The sequence below is a fragment of the Microtus pennsylvanicus genome, chromosome 6 (assembly GCF_037038515.1).
Source record: "Microtus pennsylvanicus isolate mMicPen1 chromosome 6, mMicPen1.hap1, whole genome shotgun sequence".
Classification (NCBI taxonomy): domain Eukaryota; kingdom Metazoa; phylum Chordata; class Mammalia; order Rodentia; family Cricetidae; genus Microtus; species Microtus pennsylvanicus.
Window position 1 is genome coordinate 95,884,538 of NC_134584.1, and position 19,842 is coordinate 95,904,379.

Genomic DNA, 19,842 nt, shown 5'->3' on the forward strand with positions numbered 1-19,842 from the left:
TTGTCTTCCAGGCAGTCATGACAAACTGTCTCTGTGCCATAGTTCAGTGGTTGAGGGGATTTGATTGGGTCATCCTGATTTTTCTTCCTCTTCTTGGGGACCATAGAACTTTCCAAACAAAGCATTATAAATAGATCCTTAAGATGCTAGGCTCAATGGACTGTAGGGAGAGAGAAGTTTGAGCCTTAAAGAGTTGGTTTTAAATCTCATCCGCAATCCCTTGACAGAGTCTGTATCTGATATAGAGGACCTGGATCAACCAGTCCATCAACAAATCTTCATTAAATGCCACTAAACGCAGGGCACCATGCTCAGTGCAGTGGGCAGCTGTCCGAGTGGCTTTGCTTTAGACAGTCGTGCAGTGATTTGCAGCTTCTGATGAAAAAGACTATTTATGGCCTGCCAGAGCTTATGAGGCTGATGGCTGCTAAGTCTTCTTAAGCCTTCAACCGAGATTGCAGCTTTTTCTTCAGGGAAGAGGAAAACAAAACCAAGCAAGCAGCCATCCCTCTGTTTGGAAGTAAGTTGAACTCCCATGTTATGCAACAGTGGGAACTGAACTGAAATTGGCCTCCCTGGGAAAAATGAGAAGCAAGAGGCCCCATGAGCTCACTGTTTCTGCAGGGAGGGTAAGGATGGCATTACAGAAGAAAGAAAGGGGGAGGAGCAACATTTTCATGGTATGTCTCAAGTATGCATATTTTTCTTTTAAATGACTCTGAACTTATCTTGCCATTTGGAAATGTTAGCTTTGGAAAGGGCAGTTAGTATAGGGACATGTGGAATAGTTGAGAGTGTGAGGATTGTGGGGTGGAGAGAAGAGGTAATGGATTGTCAAAACTCTCGTGGCTGCCTGGTGTCAAATGTGCCAACCCAGTTTCAAAGAGCAATAGGTGGGAGTGAGGCCATGTGGGGATACTGCACATGTGGGGACATCACGGGTAGGGCCCAGGGAGACATTTTGTTTGATAACTTTCTGAGACTGCGCAGAGGGAGTGGCATGTTAGCGGTAGAGTACCACCATGGAGGAGAAGCTAGTGCTACCCCAGACACTCTATCTAAAGGCTTTATGGTATAGATTGGATGTCAGTGACTTCCTAAAAGTTCTATGTTACATCCTAAAGACCTGTATGACAATATTTGGAGGCAGAGCCTTTGGGAGGCAGTAAAGTCACAAAGGCAAAGCCCTTATGGATCAAATGTATGCCTTTATCAAAGAAGTCTAAGAGAGCTTCCTTGTCCCTTCTGACATGTGATGCTCAATGGGAAGGTGCCATCTATAAACTTGATCTTGGGTTTCCCAGCCTCCAGAGTGGTGAGTAACACATTTCTGTTGTTGGTTAACTGTGAGTCCCTACCTATTATAGCAACCAGAATCAGCTAAGACACCCCACATCTCCGAGGAGCTATTGTTAGATAGTCTTTGATGGGCTGTACATAACTTCACCTGCTCCTTAGCTGAACTGTGTATGGCTTGGTAAGGTCTCATGGAGTCGTAGGGTATTGGAACTATGTACTCTGGGGCTAGACTACATAGAGTCTCAGTTCTTGCAGTATGACCTAAGCCAAGTGATTACACCCCATGGGCTTCAGTATAAAAGAGGGGATGTCTAGTAATAGTGCCTACACTTCAGAGGAGTTTCAGGAAGATTAGATAAAATAATAGATGGAAGCATCACATGCTCAAAGAGATGAACTGTTTTTATGATTATTACAAGGGTCAAGCTGTGTCCAGGCCCTTAGCTGTCCCACAGAGGCAAAGTGACACTGAGTAGGACTAGTCAAGATGGAGCAAAGCCTCACTCCTGTCATCATTGCCCTCCTCATCCTCATTCTCACTTGTTTTTCAGGGATGTTTCACCATTATCTTTAATCAGGAAAGGCAACTATATATAACACTACTTATACACAGAGAAATCAAGAGGAAAAACAAAGAGATCTTAGCTTCCAGCAGAGCAGTCTAAATGGATATTTAGGTAATTTTGACTGCTCATTTCAAACTGCTTTTATCTTCAAAAACTCAAAGATGGGGGCAAGAACTCTTCATCCCACAGGTAGCATTGCTGGAGACTGATTACAGCTGAGGAGAAGAGGGGCTGGATTTGGAAAGAACTCTTTGAAGTGTGCCAAGGCATGGCTGGGGTGTGCTGCTGTTGGTGCAGATGTTTATTTCTGTGGATGCGTCTCCACGAACCGTGCTGGGTTTGTGAGGACTTGGTGTTCACAGAGCCCCTCAGTGCCTCCACAGAAAGGACCCTGGAGCCTCATGGTAGTCTGTTATTAGGTGCAGAAGGAGTGTGCTCCTTCAAAGTTGAATTTCCTTTGACTTTGCTAACACTGTTTGGCCAAATGCTAGCTGTGGAAAGTTTGTTTTATATGGCACCAGGAGTGGTGCCCACCCTTACATGATGGAATGTGTAGAGGGGAATTCTGAGAGCTCAGGATCTCCTCAGGCCTTTAGAAACAGGTGTAGCCTGTTAGACTCTAGCAGAAATTGTATCACGGGGTCAGCCAGGTGGGAGAACCGGCATGCCTTTGCACTTGTGGGAGAAAGGCACACCTTCTGTGAGACAGCAAGTTGATGAGACCCTGCAGCACCTATATACCTGCCTCCTAGCTTCTAACAATAGGTGATGGCTGATCAGAGATCTGTAGGGTACAGTAGTTAGCCACATCAACTGGTGTGGCCTGCTTGTTGGTTGTAGATGTTTTAGAGAGCGTTTTGAGAGCAAAGCATTAGGAAATAAGCAAAACTGGGCTGTTTCTTTTGTGTTCACATTCTACAGTGTGAAGGTATCAGAGTTTTTCATCACACAACCTGCATATCCTTACATGGCTTCCTGGTTCTGAGAGAGAGTCTGTTTTGGGTAGAGATTTAATAAATTAAGCCTAAATATAGAAAAGAGAAACATGATAGCCATCATTTTTCTACCTTTTTTGTCTTCTGTCAACACTAGTGGGCATAAGCAGCTACGTGTATAGTTTGCATTTGGAGTGAGTTTCTCGGGGAGAGAAATTTCAGCCATTTAGCCTAAGGCTGATACTGCAGACAAGAGGCTGTAGGTTTTAACTCTGTCCACTACCCTGCTCCCAGAGCTTGTTGCCCTCCAGTGTGGTGGCAGAATGGTGGTTTTTCTCCATTTGGGCCTCTCTGATGGAGGGTCAGGCCTCTTAGAAGGGTCCTGAGGCAGCTGTGCTGTGTGGCTATGCCTGCAGGAGATGTGAGCAGATGTATCCTCTCCTCAGACAGGAGGAACGACTAAAGGAGTGATTTTACACAAGCTCAGTTTGTGAGCCAATGTGTTTATTGGTTTCCTTACAAGAACATGTTGACCCCAAAGACAGCTGTATTACCCACAATCCCCCTGCAACATGAGTGAAAATGGCATCCCTGGAGTTTCCTGTACAACCCACTGGCCTCTCCACTCTGGTGTCTCTTTCCCAATGATTGTTTACTGATCTGTGCCCTTGGGGAAGAGCCTTGTTAACCCTATCCTTTCCGAGTTTCTTCTGCCTATTGATCTCCTCTGGTTTCCTTATCCTAGTTTCCTTCTGGCAGGAAGAAATGATTCATTTTAGAAGAGTTGGCTAGACATACTACAAGTAACTGAATTTTCTGAGGGGGTGTGGCCAGTTGTACAGGCTTTTCTCTGTCTTTGGAAAGGCAGGTTAGAGTTGGTAACCTTGTACCTTGTCATCTGTGGAGTGGGATGCTGTGGTCAGGGAATTTTCTTTTTCAATTTTAGATGCTGGACCCTTTTGATATTTTATATAAAGATGCCTTAATCAAATACAATATTATTTATAAAAGTGCCTCCCCTCCAAGAACATAGTTCCTACAGCTATAATACCTATTATAAAAAACCTATAGTACAGGTTTGTCATCCCAATTATTCCAGACTCTGATACCAGAGGATCACACATTCAAGGGCTGCCTGGGCTAGGACTAATCAGGGAGCCTGGGGACTTAGCAAGACCCTGTCTAAAAATAAAATAAAATACAATAAAGGTAAAGTAAAAATAAAGTTAGGACTATATACTATATACTATAAACTACTCAAAAGTGGTTTCTGTATAGCACATATAAGGGCCTAAGTTAAATCCTCTACCAGAAAACATTTGCTTATAATAAAAACAATGCCTGGGCCTGATCTCATTTCCCTTGCTTGGCCCATTTATCATTTCTTAACCAGTATCAGAATGATACTGAGCATGGCTGCAGGAGCAGATTTTGGGACCGGCAATTGGAAGCTGCTTAAAAATCCAGCAGTGAGAACCTGTCCATTACAGGGCTTTGGAAGAAATCCCTCGTTCCCTCCTAGCTGCAGCCTTTGAAATGTACTCAGCTCTGCCCATCTAGAGATCCATGTCTTCGTGTTTTAAAATATCAGCTCGGCTGCCATGGGCTTGCTGTTGTGTCTTGTGCCTTTGCTTTCTTTGTGGGAAAACATTGAAGAAGTGTCATCCCCTGGAGGAAAAGTGCTGTGAAAATACAAGTTTTCCCTCTCGCTTTCAGGAAACAGGTCTCATGTTTTTTTTTTTTCCAGCTATTTGCATTCTTCTTTAACAGGGGAAGCTGTCAGGTTTTCCTCTGTCCTTCTCGACTTAGTTTGATCTCTTCATCAGAACCCTCTTTCTGTGTCTTTAGATTTCCCGTGGTACTCTAGAGTTGGTGCTGAAGCAGAGCTGCTCAGCTGTGCTAGTGCTCTGTCGTCATCCAATGACCACCACAGAACCGGCATATGCAAAGAAGGAAGCAAGCCTTTGTTTCGGGATGAAGTGCGGGATGACAGCTTCTGCTGTCGGGGGAGGGGGTTATGAAGAGAAATGCCTCGGAGTGTGTTTCCCTCATCCGTGGCAGTCTGCTGTGGAGGTGGCAGACATCTCTAACCTCTCAACACTGAGAGCAAACACTGCCTTTCTCTGTCCTTTATCACTTTGTATGTAGCTTGTTTCCCATCAGATCATGTAAGATTTATACCATGTTGGATACAATGGTCTGAACGAGTTTCAAAAGAAGGCTAATTATGCTTTTTTATATTTATTAGGGATAAAGTAAGAATCCTCTGCTAAAACAGAATACAAGGGGAACTGTCACCAGCTGTATATGCCCTTTAGTTTCAGCAAGCACCACTAAATGAGAGCAGAGAAAATGCATAAATAAACCTACAGGGACAAAGAAGGGAGAGAAAATGACATTAGACAAGAAAGCTTTGGTACATGAAACGGAGAGCCGAACGATGTCCTGGTGAAGGGGAAGCTAAGGAGAAATGAGTCACTTCCCCCTAAGAACTGCTGGAAAGCCCAGGAGCTCAGCCACTCTCAGAGTTGGGAGCTGGTGAGGATCATTCTTTTTGAATGTGATGGTTTTTTCTAGGCCCAGTTTTGCTTGACTCCCAGACCTAGAGTGACAGATACTCATGGTTATTAAAGCTGAACCTGAGACAGTAGCTTATTGGCATATTGTCTCTCACCAATGAGTGAAGATGTGGAACTCATGGTAGTAAGCAAAGTAGAAGCAAGTTTTATTAAGAGATAATAATGAAAGTGAGAAATTAAGGGAAAGTAAAACTCCGAAGTGTGGGAGGGGTTCTCAAGAGACGAAAAACCATTGAACTTCCTCACCAGAGGCTTTGTATAGAGCTATGGCAGAAACCAGACAATGGCTGAAGTACTTACTAAGAGCTTGGTCTGTTTTCCAAATATATTGCTAGCTGAGCCAATGGGCAGGCTGACATGCTCCTGGCTTGCCTGGAGATAATGATGAGGTTGCTCATGCACAAGCCTGTACCAGGCAGACAGAACATCAGTGGATGCTGGAAGATTCCTTCTCAGGAGATCTCTGCTCCCAGTCTAAGAAGCTGATGGCTATTCTGCCCCTGTTCTTTTCCAACACACAATCCATTTCTGGGTAACTGAACCAGAGAGAACCCTAAGTTGTGGGAGTACTGGGAACCAAGGAAAATAGTTCTGTGCTGGAAGGTTCTGGTCTAAGATTCTCCTATGGGGTGTTTTCTGTGATCTGATGCGCAAATCCTTATTCCCCACTAGTAAGTCATTGGTCACTGTCACAAATGCCTGGCAAAACACAACTTAACTGGTGGAAGGCATTATTTTGACTTAATCTCCATTGGTTTGGGCCTTGTCTTAGTCAGTATTCTATTGCTGTGAAGAGATACCATGACCATGACAGCTCTTATATGGAAAACATTTAACTGGGGCTCGCTTACCGTTGTTCTTAATTTCTGACTGGCTTTCTTGTATGCGAGGAAGAAGACACAGACACGCGGCGGTCCCACGTGGGTGCACTTTAATGGGGGACGGGTAACAGGCAGGTAAGGGGTGTGCGGACACGGTGGGAAAGGCGGGGTGGGGTGGTGGTGGGGGGGTTGGAACTTGTGGTGGCCTTTGCTTTTTAACAGGGAATGCAAAGGCTTCTGGGAAATGTGTCCAGCGGAACGCTGGGAGCTGTAGTCTTGCAAAGGAACAACACTTACTGTTCAGGTTTAGTCCATTATCATCATGGTGAGAAACATGACAGTGTACAGGCAAATGTGGTGCTGGAGAAGATGCTGAGAGTCCTACATCAGGATCCACAGGCAGCAGAAGGAGACTGTGTGCCCTTCTGGGCATGGCTTCCTCCAACAAGGCCACACCTACTCCTAATGGTGCCACTCCCTATGGGCCAAGCATTCAAACACATGAATCTATCGGGGCATATTTATTCAAACCACCACAGGCCTGTAGTTAGATATAGCCTCGTAGCAGGTAACATCTGGTAGAGTAAAACAGTTCCGCTTGTAGTAGACCACATGCCTACATTAGTAGAATTCCTCCTTTTGCTTTGCTCCATCCTCACCTTCCCCTAGCCTATTGAGTGTTGCTATTGACATTCAGGGCATGTGGTCCTCCCTCAGTTGCTGTCCCACATGGCAATTGTCCCTGGAAACACCCTAACAGGCACAGCTAGTAGTGTCACTTTTTAAACCCTTAGGAGTGTTTCAATCTTGTCAACTTGACATTCAAGATTAACCATCACGGTAGGAGACTAGTGACTCCTTTTTGGAGAGAAGGACATCCAAGTGAAGTGGTTGGCCCTGCTCAGCACCTACACCTCGCATCACCAGCCAGAAAGCCTTACATTTGGACTCTGGGCTCATAGTAGTGCCATAACAGTGCTCTCCATGGGAAAAGATGGCTTAGGGTCAGCAGGAATAACCACACCCTATACCTGCTACCCTAAGAGAGGTGAAAAGATAGAGCATCAATGGAAGGGACTGCAGCAGAGCTAAAACAGTCATCAGATGGGTCAGAAGATCAGCCCTAGGAAGTTGTAGAACAAGACAAGAATACAAACTAGGTGTGGTGGAGTACACCTGCAATCCCAGCCCTTAGAGCCTGGGGTAGGAAGATGAGAACTTCAAAGCAAGCCAGGGCTACAAAGTGAGACTCTCTGTACATCTGCAAAAAGTCCAATAGAGAAAATGAGAGGTACATGTATGCCCATATTTCAGACGAAATATTTGCAGCCAGGTTCTCTGGCCATGCTTAGTTTCCAAGGGCAGCTGCTATCCTGTCAGACACCTGTAGCCACCTAACAAAAGGCTCAGGAAGTGCTGCTCCTAATCTTTGTTATTATGTAGATGACCTAGGAAGAGGTGTGGATTCCAAGCTGGTGACTGAGTTGCAGGTGTGATGGTACTCCGTACTCCTGCATCCCCTAGAAAGAGAATATTAATGAGTTTCCACCCTGCTTTACCTGGGGGGAATAAAAGGTTTGAAGAATAAATGCGGGTAGATCTTCAGGAATGAATGAAGCCTGAGATGCCCTTCCAATATTGCTGTGTGAACCGTGTCTCATTATTTCCCGTGCCTCCGTATTGGTCCAGTAAGGGAAAAGTAGTTTTTATGTTGGGGCTACAGACTCCGACAGGTGGCATTCAACTAAAACAAAGCTTAGCATCTTTTTGAAGGTGTTGTAGGCTTTTGGGTCCCTCCTCAATTGTTTTTTTTTTAAAGTCCATTTTTAACATCAATAAATTGTCTTTTTAGAACAGTTTTAGGTTTATTGAATTTGGAAGGGAGGAGATAGAAGAGATACAAATATTGTTGTTTTAACATATATTAAATGCATGGGAGTCAACTTCATTGCAGTAATAGATAACACAGTGATACAGGAATGTGAGGTTTTAGGGGAATGCCTCAGATCCAGAAGCAATCTCCTGTGAGTGAGGAGTAGCCATGGGCACCAATAATGTGTAAGATGCTTGCATTAGCACATAATCAAATGAAATATCTCACATTTTCTTGGTGACTAGGAGACTCGGTTTAATCATACATTTGTCTGTTTGACTGTGTAACTTTGGAAACTATGTATACATTCCAGTTTTAGAAAAAGTAGCAATTAGCTTTGGCAAATAACTAGAAAGCACAACTTTATTTTTAATTAGACTGAAGAGGATTTGAGAGCCTTGAAAGGAAGGCAGGTGAACTGCAAAATAGCAAATCCAGTTTGCCTGGCACTTTACAGTTTGCATTGTGCCATTTCACAACCCTTATCTATGATTTGCACAACCTCTAAGAGCATAGCAGTGATTATTAGCACATCACTTCATAAATCAGGCACCGAGGCAAGAATCAAAATCAGGTCCTCGGACTCAATCAAGTGAGCCAGATAGGCCTCATCACAGTGATGCTTGGAGACCCAAGGGCTTACAGCCAACACTCCAGAGTGTGGGCCTGCTATCTGAGGCTCAACTCTCAGGCCAGCAGTAAAGATTCAGAGGAGCTGTTGAACACAACAGGCCAGACCTAGGAGACAGAAGCCCAGAGAGTCTCAGAGGACTTCCCTGTGTCCCTATCCCATGCTGATGTAGTACCTAGAGTTATTTCCAAGATTCCCCCCAGAAGGACCTTTCCCCGTTGCTCTTGTTTTTCCTGGTATGGCAAGCTGCCAAAGGTCTTGTTTCAAACACTCACGTTGCCTTGGCAGACCTGTCAGGAATGATGTCTGGATTCCTTCTTCACACAGCTGGGCCAAGACTTGTGTGACATCCCTGGGCACAACGAATCTCCACAGCAAGGTGTATAGGATCAAAGCTTAATTGGGTACTTCTCGTGGAATCTCTCAGTTGGAGGCATAATGCTAGTTTTTCTTAGTTCTAAAACATTAAGCATTTGTCTGGAGTTGCTAGGAGCTATTTTCTCTGATATATGGAGAAAAATTCTCTGATGTAAAATAGAATGATATTAAAATAGATACAGTGAAAATGAGGTGGAAAGAGGAGGGAGAGTAGTGTGAGAGAGAACGGACATATCTGAGATTATCTGTGGGGACCTGTGGAGAGAAGGAGAACAAATAGAGAAGAGAGGAGGGTTTTCTGGCTCCTTAGTGGGTTTCATTTCCCATTCTGGAATCTTTTTCCTTCATTATGTGAGTCAATTTAGTGTCCTTTGTGCCCAATAAAGTCAACAAACAATTCCTTCTTTCTTAAACGAAGTTGCCACTCCTTGTGAGCCATAGGGTCCTGGCTACTAATCAGGAGCACCCAGGCTTTATTAGATGTCAGTATGTGCTTACAGCTCCCTGTCTTGTTAAGGCCTCCGCTGCTCAGGCCATCCTGCATCCTGAGATCCCCTGCAAGCTCCCCAGAGCCTCGCTATACACTTTCCACAGAGCTGTGCCTGGATTTCTCCCTGGATCCCAAAGTGCCATTTGTTCATTTATCCATCGTATTGATCACTTTCCTCATTGTTGTGACCAAACACCTAACTATCATAGGGTAATTGGAAAGATGTGTTTGTTTACTTTGGCTCCAGGTTCGAAGTTGTACTCCATCATGGTGGGGAGCATGGTAGCAGGAACACGACATAGCTGGTCACATGCGTCCTCGTCAAGAAACAGAGCGAGATGAACTCTGAGGTTAGCTTCCTGCTTCCCCCCCTTTTTTAATCAGTCCAGGACCTCAGCTCACAGGATGATGCTCCTCACATTCAGGATGAATCTTCCCTGCACAGTCAGAGCCCTCTGGAGAGTCAGTGGCACAGGCAGAGGTGTGTCTCCTACGTGATTTCAAATCTGGTCAACTGGCAATGAACATTAACTATCTTATCCAGTAAATGTTTACAGAGCATAGATTTGATGGAAACAGAAACCAGCAGGGTGGACAAGGACAGACTGACTATGAGTCACTGTAAAAAGTAATTCATTTCTTGATAACAAGTGGAAAGTCGTGAAGAAGAAATGGCCCTGCCGGTGAGGTCTGGAAAATCCCCACGGATTGTTGTAGATGGGTAAAAAGGTGGACTTCTGTCTCTAGAGTGGAAGCAAAGCGTGCAGATTTGAGGCTTCACTTGCAGAGAGAAGCCTGTTAGCAGCACAAGGTTTGGCTTGTGTAGTGTGGTGGGGAGGCTCTGAGAAGCCCATTTCTCATGCTCTCCAGCCAGGGCATCTTGTCATCTGCTCTCAGCTGTTGTGCTGAGGGTGGAGGAGGGGTTTTCACAGCTGTGTCTTCATGGTACATGGACTTTCCCATCCTCAGCCTGAGACACTGGTTTACACAGTAGGTTCAGACCCAGGAAGACAGGTAGGCTGTGGACATGGGAACCTAAGAGACTTGCCACTGTCACCACAGACAGAATTCAGTCAAAGTCATGTGTTTCTTCTACACCAAGATTGGAGGTGTCTTTGTGAATGTCTGCTCAGGGCTAGGTGAGGGCAGGGGATCAATGCTGGCTGATAATGCGGGGGGGGGGGGGGGTAGCGGCGCTTTGGCAGCATGTCTGCCTTCTGGGAGCCTTGCATGCAACCTGTAGCAGAAACCTGTCCCCTGTCCCAGATCTTTCTTCCATTAGAATTTGTTATAAGAAAATCTAGACTTTCCCTCCATGGTATTATTTCTTTGTACCAATTATTTGGGTTAAGATTAGCCAGCTTCTGGTGAGAGAAGAAAGGGAGTTCTGTTTTTCACTAGCTTGAGGAAGAAACATTATAACTTTCATGTTGTATATCTACTGGGAAAGCTTTCTTCTGTAGGATAATTTGATGTAGGTAGAGAGGTCACTTTACCAATATGGCCAGAAACTAAAATCCCCTAAATAAATAGGTTTGTAGTTCTTTCTTATTTTTTAAACAAACAAACAAACAAACAAACCATAAACTAGAACAAAATCAGGAAAATCTCTCTGCTACTTTTAAACTTTCAATAGCCTTGACCATAATCTGAATCATCAAAATCTGTTCCTTCTAGTTTGATCATAATAGCAAATATGAATTTATCAAATATCCTCTGTCTCACCTTGATTTCTGTGTCCTAGAAACTTGTAGCTCTATACCTTCTCCAGTTAAAAACTAGACACAGTTATGTGTTTAAAGTAATGTAATAGTCTCCAAAACCCAGCACGAAGCCCACTTCCTCTAGGAAGCCTTCTGCGAATCAAGTGGTGATCAAAATGCTGGGACACACAATCAACTGACAGTCTGTTGTGGTCCAAGTTCTAAGTATATCTTGAAGTTACAGTGATAATAATAATAATAATAATAAAATAATAATAATAATACTGTAACAATAGCAACTGTGCCTATGATGAACTCAGAGGCAAATGAATCACAAAACTAAGAAAGCTGAGATTTAAGTTCCAGGCTCCCTCACTTGCATAAATCCCCACTAAGGGACCTGAAAGGGGCTCCAGCAGTTTACATGGTTTCATGTTTTGTGAACATTGCCAAAGAAAAGCATTTTCACTAAAGTCTGAGGTCCACCATCTCTTTTCATGCCAACTTTCCTCTTTTCAATGTCATTTCTATTGCATGGCTGTGCAGTAGCCATTACATATTCCCTGCACTACTAAGCAGAAGCTGAATGCATCAGTTCTGGAGTAATGAGCATACTTGTGACATCTAAGGAAGTTCCCATAGTCCTCTGGGCTAAGTCGTCCAGTGTAAAGAAACAAGGACATCAGCAAGTGATGGGTACTGTTCTCTCAGAATGAACTGAAATTAATCACATCACAAGAAAATCTGAGTACTCTAAACTCTCTTAGCTCATGTGACGAGAGACTCTTGAGAGGGTTTTCCATATTAGACCACAGCCCTAAAAATGGATACCTCACTATAAATAACCAGTTGTAATGCTGAAGGAAACTTTTTTCCTGACCTATGTCAAAAATAAAAAAGTGAATTTGGCTAGCTAAGTTAGATATAGGGATGGGGCTGAGTTTGTATTTTTTTTTGTTTTCCTGATTATTAATAGAAAAAAATTACAAAATTATTGCCATATGAAGGAATGACTAGAAGCATAAAAACAGAGGGAAATGCATTATGAAGGGACATCCGGCAGGTTATTAGCAAGAGCCTTACTCTGTAGGTCCTATAAAGTTGCACCATGGTCTCGCTTGTCTTTCTGAATGAATAAGAACCTTCATTCTTAAGTTGGCACTCATAACTAGTACTTCATCCATATCAGGGTCTACACAACTGAACCTAGCCATGGCGGAAGTGTGGGGTATAGAAGTTGTGGGCTTTCTCTCATTAGTCAATCATCTGGAAAGAGCTACAGATACTCTGTCCTAAAATGTTTTGCATCAATGGTGAGAGAATGGGTCTTGAGGCTTCTTCATCCTTAAATACCCATTCCTGTTTTTAACAAAGCTACTTTCAGTTCTAGTGGTTCTGGCAAACATTGTAGGTGTGGGAATGGCAGGGAGGATTGCAGGCTGCCTACCTCAGTTCCAAGAGGCTACTTGCTTTTTGAGATCAGAGTTAGGTTGCTGGTTCAAACTGCCCCATACCTTCAAGAAAAGTAAATCCCTTTTTTATGAATAGTTTTTGGGTTTCAGTGGGGTCCCCCTTCATGGATTATTAACTTTGGATCGCTTGTGAAGGAAGACAGACCATCCTTGTTGTGGTGGTTTGAATGTGAAAAAGGCCCCCATAGACTCAGAGGAAGTGGCACTATTAGGAAGTGTGGCCTTGTTGGAGGAAGTGTGTCACTGGAGCTGGGCTTTGAGGTTTCAAGTGCTCAAGCCAGGCCAAGGGTCTCTTACTGTCTACTGCCTACGATCAAGATGTAGAACTTTCCATAGCTCTAAAGCAGCCAGGCTCTGTGTTGATGTCCATGACTTCAGTAACCACTGAAGGCCATGCAGAGGCCCAGGCTCTGGTCAGTCACCTGAGTTCATGATGGTGTTCGAGAGCCATGCTGCTACCAGGGCCGTCCTGATCTGATTGGCATGTGCTTCCACCCAGGGCTGTGGTGATGTCCAGACCTGAGCAGTAGCATAGGGTCGTTTCTGTGTCTGTGGCCCTACTGCAGCCAGTGTTGATATCCATGGCTCCTGTTACTACCAAAGGCCGTGTAAATACCTGGGGTCTGTGCTACTGCCTGAGGTCTTGTTGGCATCTGAGGGTCATGCTCCAGGCAGAGCCATAGATGAGTGGCCTTTGTTGCTACATGGTCATGTCCGGGCTGGGGGTGCAGTAGAGGACCATATCTGGGTCTGTGACTCTACTGCAGCAAGGATCTGTGATGGTGTCTGTGTCTCCTGTTACCATCTAAGGCCATGCCAATGCCAGGGGTCTGGGCCACCACCTGGGGTCACGTTGATGTCTGAGGGTCACACTGCCACTAGGACCATGCCTATCTGAGTGGCCTGCTCTGTCACATGGGGCCATGGTAACATCCAGGCCTGGGCTGCTGCCAAGGATCATGTCCATGGTCCTACTGCAGCTGGGGTCTGTGTTGATGTCTGTGGCTCACGTTGTCACCATAGGCCACACAGATGCCCAGGGTCTAGGCCACAATGGTGTCTGATGGCTGTGCTGCCAATGGGCCATGCCCATATAAGTGGCCTAAACTGTCACCAGGACCATGATGTCATCCAGGTCTTAGCTGCTGCTGAGGGCCATGTCTTGGTCCATGATCCTATACAATTGGGGTCTATGTGGATGTCCATGGTCTGTGTTACACAGGGGCCCCACTGGAACCATGCCTGTTGAAATCCAAGGGTTGTGCTGAGCTGGCCCCACCCTTTACTGGCTTTGCCCCTCGCTGGACACTAGGGCAGGAAAGCTGTTCTTGCCCCTCATGGGAGAACTGGTCCCTGCACTAGGGAGAGATCTCACCACAGGCATGGGAGATCTGGCTCTGGTGGCATGGGAGAATTGGCTCTGTCCCTCACCTGAGGTAGGGTGGTCCCAGGGACCTGGACTAACCAGCTCAGCTACTACACACGCCCACATCCTAGCCCTGGGGGTTGGCCCACCCTAATATCTACTCCATCTGGAGCACGTGATAGCCACAGGATTTCCATGACTCAGGGCAACAGCAGCACATCCAAGAGGATTTTCGGTGAGAGTTCATTGATGAGGTTATGCCAGAGGCCAGAGCCTTGACCAGACCAACGGCTCATTGCAATGTCCCCTCTAAGAGTTGCCATGGTCATGGTGTCTCTTCAAGCAATAGAAACCCTAAGTCAAAAATTGGTACCAGGTATTGCTTTGTTAGGCCTGAAACTTTTGTTTGGAAGAATGTGGACTTTGGATTAGGAAAGCAGTTGAATGCTTTAAGCAGGTTTAATGGACCATACCAGTAGAAGCATGGGAGACAGTGGTGCTGAGGGCGATTTGGTTTCAGAGACCTAGAGATGATTCTTGTGATATTCTGGCAAAGACTGTGGCTGCTTTCTGCCTTTATTAAAGAAATTCACCTGAGGCTAAAGTGGAGAGTTTTAGATTAACAACTTCAGTAGAGATCTCTAGACAGCCACGTATTGGATAAGTTTCTTGGTTATTAGTGGTTATGCTTATACAGATCTGTAATGAAAAAGAGCAAAGCCAGGAGGCTGCACTCCTCCACGGCCTTTGCATCAGCTCCTACTTCTAGGTTCTTGCTCTGTTTGAGTTCCTGTCCTGGCTTCCTTCAGTGATGGACTACAGTGTGGAAGTGTAAGCCCTTTCTTTCCCAGTGGTCACGGTGTTTCATCGTAGCAATAGAAACCTTAACTAAGACACTTGTGTACCCATCTTCTAATGTAGATAGGACTGACCTTATCAAATAGGACTTCCTCCTGTTGAGAACTGAAAGGAAAAAAAGAGAAGCCATTTATCTGAAAATGTTCCCTCCATTGGTGATAACAAAAATCTTTATTTTCAGATCTTTATATGCTGTCTGAAAATATTAATGACTTCAATAGAGGTCAAGCCTACCTATCAGATGGAACATTTCTCTCTCCATGCTTTGACAAGGTGTCCCCAGTCCAACGAGTTCCCCCACCCCATTTCAGGGAAAGAATGAAGTTCATAGAAACCTTAGCTCTTTCCTGATGTGTTTCCCTTACTAGTTTAGCAGCAGCAGATGGTCAAGCATGAGAAGAGAAAATAGGAACTGGGCATGTTTACCCTTCCCCTCCTATCATTGCTTATAGTAGTCTAACTCATCAGAATTACAGTCCAGTTCTCCAGCAGATGAGGTAGGAGGTGAGGAATATCCAAACTCCCAAATCTATGTTACTAGTAACCTAGTGGTCCTTTTCATACCTTTATAACTGGATTCATCAGGATGAATCATTTGGAATTGTAACTGCACATAAATATCTAGAACCCCACCAATGGGTAGCTTTCAGATTTCAGTCTCTTCCAACTGGTGTTTAACTGGGCTTGTTTATGTGAAGGGCACATAATGTACGAATGCCATGAAGAAATAGCCTTCTTCAGAGAGATAGCATAAGGTGGCTAATGGCATGCTTGCTTACTTTTTTTTTTAAGAAAATCATCTTTGTGTTCTCAGTTTCTCAACTATGAAATAAGTGGTAAGTCTGTGAGCCAGTTGCTGGTTTGTCTTTAGGTCCATCTCTGCATTTTTCTGTTCTTTTGGGAGAGTTTATTTCTCAGGTTCTCTTGTCACCTGACCTTTATGTGGGGTTAGCCAATAGGAAGTCTTGACAGAAGGTAGGAGAGCAACAGAAAGGAAAGGCCAGATCTGCGCCCATACCACCCTGAGCATGCTTGATCTCATAAGCCAAGTAGGGACGGGCCTAGTTAAGACTGGGATAGGAGATGTACTGACTGGAGTCTCCACCAGTACCTCAAATAGCCCTCCTCCATAGTCTTAATTCCTGTGTGACATCTTCATGACAGTTGTGACTGATTTTGGTTGGTTCCGGCTTTTGGACACTAGGCCTTATCTTTGCTCATTGGCCCTCTAGCCTTAGGTTGATGTCATCTTCTCGGTGTGCTAGTCTTGGAGCTGCCTCACAGCTGCAGCTCTCTCGGCATTCTGGTCACACACACAACTGTGCCCCTGTGTTCAATGCTGTATATTGGAAAGACATAAAGAGGTTTCTTTTTTCCTGGAGGTCCCCTGAATAATTATTAAAGATAACGAATCTAAAAGGAGGACGGAGCTAAGGTGTGTGCCTCATGTTGTTCCAGACCACAGCAAGCGTCAACACTGACCTTCCTCATCAATGGTTCAGAGCGTATTGTGCATAGACATTTTTCTTTTGATCTTAGTGGTTAAAATATGACATCACTTAGAGAAATGTGAAATGGTCACATCTGCTAGGAAAGACTACTGAGTATATCTAGCTCATATGCAGTCTCCAGTTTCCATAGAAACCAGGCAGAGAAAATTTGTTAAAGAAAGCCTAGAAAATAGGTAGATTCAGGTCTCTATGATTATTTCTCAAACCCTTTAGTACACAAGCAGGCTGCTATTACTGTTATCTTATTGTCTACCTAGTATCTTTTTTTTTCTTGTAAGATCCGCAGACCCAGGTTCTTTTTTCTGTGGGGAAGCTGACACAAAGTGCAGGATTTCTCTGCTACAGCATCGTCCCTATCACAGCCTCAGTAGCAGTGATTTCCGGGCTACTGTCATTGTGCTTTCCTGCCACGGAGCTGGATAAGCCCACCTCATTGTCCCGTGGCTGCTCAAATGTTGTTTACTGTTTTCTGTTAAGACACAAGAGCAAATAACTCAAATATTATGTTAAGCAAAACTCTTGACTGCAGGGGGACCAATTGAAATCCCAATTACCATCCTGGCAGTGAGAGCTCAGCTGGAATGAAAAATATTAAATTTCCCTGTGTTGGAGTGGGGAAGCAGGAAAGATTCTTGGGTCATTTGATTACAAGCCAAATCCTCAAAATCCCTCTTTAGCCATCAGAGCTGGTGGCAGCAACAAGGGAGACAGCTCTGAGTCAGATCTGGCAGAATTTGAATCAATAACCAGGCAATCTTGCTTCAATTTCCAAGCAATTTTAAATCTTTCTCTTTCAAATGTCTCGAGGAGGATGGGATTGAGGGCTGGGAGGGAAATGCAAGCATTTAGAATACCAAGGTGAACTTCATTTTTCTGTCAAAAGATTCTTACGTGTCCCCAGAGGTTTTCTCAGGACACCAGCAAGGCTGTATTGTCTTGGGCACCAGCAGAAGGACCCTCTGTCTTCCTCCAGCATTTTCTATGGCTGAGTGCGTGCTTAGCTTAGCTGGTTAGAGCACAGAGAAAATAAAACGCAGGAAATAAGGACATAAGGGCTTGTGCCTGGATTTCAACATGGCGGGCAGAATGACAGATTAGATAGAGCTGTGGGCTTGCTGTCAGAGGCGCGGGGACAATCTCTGCTGCCACTTTCAAGCTGTGTGACCCTGAATAAATCATTTCATTCATTTGTTTGTTTTCCATGAGTGACTTGAGAGAGAGTGCATGGCTCAGCACAAATACTGGCAGAAATCAGAAAGGCTTGCTTGGCGAGCACATGATGCCCACACAAACATCAGAACACTGGCAAGACGGTGCTGAGAACAGTAGTAACAATGAGAGTGTGGAAACAACCCGTGAAAGCCTTTCCTTATGAGCTGCCTATGGAAGAGGGTGAGAGGGAGCTGGTTTCTTTCTTTTTTTCTTTCTTTCTTTCATTCTTTCTTTCTTTTTTCAATGGCGTTGAAGCGAATGCTAAGTCAGAACCACAAAATCTGTACCTCCTGGGTGGCCTCTCTGCAGCCTCCCCGAGGCTGAGTTGCTATTGGCCATCTTTAATTGTGTTAGGGTGACATTTTTGTCCATGCTTTCTGAAGTTACAGATAAAAATGCTGGATGTAGCTGAAGTCTTTGAAGGCGTTCAAAAGTTTCTCTGTGTTCCTCTTTCCTTACAGTAACCCAAAAGCCAAAAGCTCTCTCGCTGGACTTTTGTTTTTAAAGAAAGACACATCTGCTTTATGACTGAGTTAAAAAATATAGAACCTCACACGGAATCCAGGAGTGAAGACTCCACCAGGCTGATCTTGGTTGCTATGACAGCCAGACGGCCATTTAACCCACTCCAAGAAGAGTCATCCCAAAGGGGGCGAGGTGAATCTCAAATGTGCTATCATTTATGTTCCTTCACGGGGAAGATCTCTGCGATTGCCAGTGAGCTCATCCTCCCAACAGGCCTAGCAGGCAGATCAATACTCTCAGCCCCTTTAGTGTGCAGTGTTATTCCCCACTTTTAGGCTCGTTATCTACCAGCCAGTTATTCCGTCTTTAAAGACCTGTCAGTGCCTTGTTGTAGCAATGCCCGCTTTGTGGTTGTGACTTTGTGTTATCCAGAAAACACTAAAACTGTTCAGACAAAATCAAGTGAGGTCAGAACTCAGGTAGGTGACATAAGAAATACTGGGATGCTGAATAACATCAGAATTTAAGGAGTCAATGCAAGGTGCCTCAGGCAGCAAGCCAGGGAACTAACTAGACCACCTGCCTGTTTGCCCAATGACTGTGAAGCATCCCTTCTTTCTGAGATCCTGCCCTAACTTTAGTTTCTTGCTCTCTTTTCTCTTTTACAGAATTGTTGGGTGAAATGAGACTTATTTTTTAGAAGAAAATGCAGTAGAAGTGAAAATGGTGTACATCAAAGCAACAGAAGAAAAGGAGCGCCATTCAGGTCATAGTGCAAACAGAGGGACTCCATAATCTGTTTGGATGAATGCTTTAAAAGACACTCAAGTTGAGCTGAGCATGGTGGGGCAGACCTGTGAGTACATCAGTCCCAAGGTAGAGGTATCTCTCTATGAGTCCATCCTGGAAGTGAATATCCAGGGTCTCTATTAGAGTCCGTGGGCTCCATTTAGTGTTAAAGCCCTTCTTTCTGGATAATTGTGGCTGGGGAGTTAAAGGTGCTGAGGTCAAAGGACACAGTAGGACCTTTGTCTAGGCAATGATGGGGACCACAATGAGGTCGGAGGAAAGAACTGAATTCTGCCGATAATTCCAAATATCAAGTGCTAACATGATATCAGAGAGATCAGACCAGCTGTGCTTCTGGAAAAACTCTACGTTCCCAGTGAGTAGCTTGGATACAAGTAGATAGTCCGAGCCTGGTGTGGAGCCTGGTGTGGCTGGGGCTGGGAATCAGGACACTGCCAATGAGCTCTCTTTTCCCTGCAGAGTAATTGTTTTATGAGATAGGATCTCATGATGTTGCTCATGTTAGCCTCAGTCTTCTGAACTAAGTGGGCCTCCTGCACTACCCCCACCCCTAAGTTCTGCTACTACTACTGGACTATTTGTGTGCCTGGCCAGAGAAATATTTTTTTTAGATGCTCAAATCACAATATATAAGATTGCAATCATATTAAAAATGGTTGTAAAATTTTTTTAAACCTGCAACTCTATGATATAATAGTGTAAGTTTATGTTATTTATTTATCTTTCCATGTTGTGGACTGAATTTAGAATGCTAAGCACACACCCTATCACTGAGTTGATCTCTTGATCTTAGCATCTATCTATCTATTTATCTATCTATCTATCTATCTATCTATCTATCTATCATCTATCTATCTATCTATCTATCTATCT

The 19,842-nt window shown here is 44.4% G+C and overlaps 1 long non-coding RNA gene across 1 annotated transcript in view; it reads left to right on the forward strand.

Moving 5' to 3' along the window:
* LOC142852285 (uncharacterized) overlaps positions 1-19,175 on the forward strand; it is a 108,148-nt gene extending 88,973 nt beyond the window's left edge. The window contains exon 3 of the long non-coding RNA XR_012910947.1: positions 18,828-19,175. This is a non-coding gene — a long non-coding RNA (uncharacterized LOC142852285). The remainder of the gene's footprint in view (positions 1-18,827) is intronic.
* The last annotated feature ends 667 nt before the right edge of the window (positions 19,176-19,842 follow it).